The 4,021-nt window shown below is 33.6% G+C and overlaps 1 long non-coding RNA gene across 2 annotated transcripts; it reads right to left on the reverse strand.

Moving 5' to 3' along the window:
- Positions 1-2,437: 2,437 nt before the first annotated feature.
- Positions 2,438-3,204, reverse strand: LOC117572332 (uncharacterized). Of its 2 annotated transcripts, XR_004572508.2 has the most exons (3): positions 3,033-3,186; positions 2,508-2,965; positions 2,438-2,452 (listed from the first exon to the last, which is right to left on the reverse strand). It is a non-coding gene; the product is annotated as an uncharacterized LOC117572332 (long non-coding RNA). The 2 variants fall into 2 exon arrangements; XR_007955256.1 differs by lacking the exon at positions 2,438-2,452 and having other exon boundaries at positions 2,755-2,965; positions 3,033-3,204.
- Positions 3,205-4,021: the final 817 nt, after the last annotated feature.

Genomic DNA, 4,021 nt, shown 5'->3' on the forward strand with positions numbered 1-4,021 from the left:
AGAGAACTTTTGCGGCATCACCTTCGACCCACGGTGTGTAGCCTGTGGCCTGTGAGGACTGCGGCCTATGGCCGGGAGTCAGATTCGGAATCAGAATCTCGGCCTGTGTGTTCAGTGTCCACATAATTGCATTCTCATGTGCCCATCAACTCTTAATACCCACAGCAATGTGTGTGTGCTTGTGTGTGTATGCGCGTGTGTGTGTAGGCCTAGGCATTTGTGGTTTTTGGGTGTGTGTTACGTGTTGTTGGGACCAAAAAGTGTTCGATTTCAGGCAGCAAGAATTCAATTTTGTTTTTCGACTGCGCTTTAACCAGAGTCCGAGAATTTGGTCGCGAATGCAAACAAACACACACACACATCTGGAGATGAAAATAAATATATATCACGCACACATACTGATTTCTACTTAGTTATTCTCATTTGCTATCATCCCAATTCAATTCGCTTCACTTCGATTCAATGCGATGCGATTCGATTCGATTCGATTCAACAAATCAATAAGTCCGTGTGACATTTGTGTCACATTTGTGTCGAAATTTGTGGTGTTAATGTGTTCGGTTTATGGCTTATGTCGAGGCTTCTGTTTAGTTGCCAAGTTGCTGTCGTTCTCGTTGTCGTTCTCGTTGTTGTTGTTGTTGTTGTGGTTGTTGTCACCATAATGTCCGTATTTATTACGTATACGTAACATTGTTTATGCCTAAAAGGGCATTTGTGTTAAATAGATACAGACATTTATGCCATTGACTTTGATTTGCGGCGCCTGCAAAATGAAGACATAAAAACTTATGAAATCTTTCTGCAGCAACCCAAAATGACAGCAACAAGCGGCCTGCCTGTCTGTCATCAACTGACGCTTCATTTTGTTGCTTTCTTCTTCTTGTGTTTGTCGTTATTGTTGTGTGCACAAAATTGAATGCTAATCAAATCGTTTGGGCGCCACAAGTCGTAACTAAATTGTTGACTAAATTTTTCATTCTCTCCCCCCTTATTGTGATCACTTTAAGCTGAAAACTAAATAAATTAAATCGAGCTTAAACAACAAATAACTTCAAATAATAACAAATTTAATTACAATCGAAACATGTCCAACATATTATTAGTAATCTGTAATCAACACTCGCCATAGTCCTTCGCAGAAATTGTGTGAGACTTAAAAGTTTTCTTTTAATTGGAAAAAGTTGTGACTTGTTAGCAAAAGTTTTCATACTTCTTGTCATTAACGTAAAGTTTATAGATCATGCTGAACTGCAGTTCAAATAAATATATCGACTGGTCTGAAGGGGAAAAGCATTTTGTCGAAGTTGATTTGATGGCAAGTAGGAAATGCCAAATAACATTATATAGCACATAAACATATTTATTTTTTTGTTAATTTTTACTTTATTTGTAATCAATCGTACGAGAATTGTACAATTTTTTTTTAATATTGTTTCAATTTTGAAGAATTGACTGACTTATACTAACACTCTTTGGATGACCCAAAGTCACATATGATAAAGAGTCGAATAAACTCGACTGTAGCTTTCTTACTTATTAATTATTGAATTATATATGATGTTCACTAGCTCGAGGATCGTGTGGTTTTGTACAATATTCTACTACGTTGCCGATTGTCAATTTATTATTGCCTCCCGGAGAAATATAGAAATGAAGAAAACGCCTGATTATGAAATTTTGTTAAGAACAACTAAATAATAAACAGCAAATTCATTTGAATTGAGATGCTGGGAACCACAATCATACACTTTTTGAATAAATAATTAGTCTTTAGTGATACAAAGAATTTAAAATCTTGCTTATGTGGACAACATTGATTTTAAAAGTGTGGCTGTATCTTGCAACTTACAAATTTTGTTTAACTTTAGTGATATTTTGTTAAGAACAACTAAATAATAAACAGCAAATTCATTTGAATTGAGATGCTGGGAACCACAATCATACACTTTTTGAATAAAGAATTAGTCTTTAGTGATACAAAGAATTTAAAATCTTGCTTATGTGGACAACATTGATTTAAAAAATGTGACTGTATCTTGTAACTTACAAATTTTGTTTAACTAAAGTCCTTTTTTGCAGCAAGTAATATTTCATAATACTGCTTTGGCTGACAATAAAAAGAACAATACAACGAAAAATAATTGACTTTTCAACATAATCTTAGTTGTATATCAGTTTTTATTAAATTGTTCTATGGGATTTGCGCAGAAGTGAAAGAAAACAATTTCCAATTCATTTTTAGGAATTTTTCATTGCCCATCAAATTGTGCAAACTCAATTAAGATTCACTAAAAATATAAATGTATGTATTTACATATATATATATAGAAGCACAATTTTCAATTACAATATTTATTTTCGGCCAATTCTAGTTGACAATGCTCGAATGGTATTTTTATTTCCCACGAGATGTGCACTTTCCCCAACGATATAATCTCTGCACCTGCTGCAACTATTACAATACGTTGTGGCATAGTTTCAGCAAATTAATTTAAAGCCCTTCATACCACACAATGCAATCAACTTTAATCGCCAAAATATTTGCACTAGCATTTAGCTAATCCCGTAAATAGTTATGTACATTTGACCAGAGAAGAATTGAAAGGATAACGCTGCCACCACATCGATGACAGTGTGATTGCCTCGGGCTGTTCATTAAACTGTGTTAGCAGATTACTCAATAAAGTCAATGCGAAATTGAGTCTTGATTTCTGCACTGATTGCTGGTGAAATGCAATAAGAAGAATGTTTCGATTGTTTCGTTGATGTACCAATTCAGTTTAATGTTTAACTTGAGGAAACTTAAATATTTTGATTAATTTGAAAAGTAGAAATCAGTTTCTCCACCTGGATGGAAGCAGACTCGTTAATAATCCAGACAACCAATTTAAAAGTCCACTGGGCCGTTGCAATGACTGCACAGAAGTTTGTGGCACATCGGAAGTCGTCTCCGATTCTAAAGGTGCTGTAGATATTGTATTAATGTGAAATTTCCATTCTTTACTTTGAAATATGTTTTAAGCTACGATTACCTGGCATTGTATTATGCGTCTGCTCGATCGCATTCTCGTGGTTTAACTCAATCATGATTTAAGTTTTGCTGAAACCGGGTTTTAAAAAAAAAATCTGAACAATTTTGATACTCTCTGAAAGATGTGTAGTGTTAGACTGACTTTAATTGTGACTAAAATCCAGTACAATAGTTTCAACGCCTACTTGCTTTATTTGTTATTGAACTTCTCGCCTACTAATCATATAGTATATAGGAGTTAGAGCACGATCTTTAACTTGTGAAAGCTATGCAGCGAAAATTATTCCCATTCGAACGAATACCCTTCATATATAAAAATGTATTCCATATAGAATGTTGATTTGTTTATAATTTTGCACTATACTTGAACTGTTAATTAACAATGCCAAATACTGTTAATGTCGTAGAGCAAATGAAAGTAGACACTGTAAATTATATTACTAGAGAGCCAATATTCTTGATGTATAATAAAAATACCGAATATACCATATCATTTAAAATATACCATATAACATACAACATATATATTAAGTAAAGCCACTATATTTTCTATATTTTGTATAAATATATATTCTTAAATTTAAAATATACCATTAAATCCAAAATATACCAGATTACCAGCCAAAGTAACAAAGATCCGACAGCTGCCATTTTCTGTCATACAAAATTATTTCATAAACAACTTTTAGATCTGCAGACAATTTCACGCCTTATGATAATTATCTCTAGAGCATGTCTATATGGAATAAGTAATGTACAATATAAGAATCGGATTGAATGAATTTAATTTCATAAAGTCACTGCGGATCGTCTTTTCATCACATTCTCTTATTTTTTATCGTTTCCCAAAACTGTGGATCCTTTTGGTCCCAATGCACAGCAGTTATTCGTGCGTTTTCCTTCGCGTTGACATGTTTTGTTTTATTGGAAACTTGAATTGAATTCCGAAGCTGATGAGCTCTGCTCTAAATAGTCACAGGACAATGTCAA

The sequence above is a fragment of the Drosophila albomicans genome, chromosome X (assembly GCF_009650485.2).
Source record: "Drosophila albomicans strain 15112-1751.03 chromosome X, ASM965048v2, whole genome shotgun sequence".
NCBI lineage: Eukaryota > Metazoa > Arthropoda > Insecta > Diptera > Drosophilidae > Drosophila > Drosophila albomicans.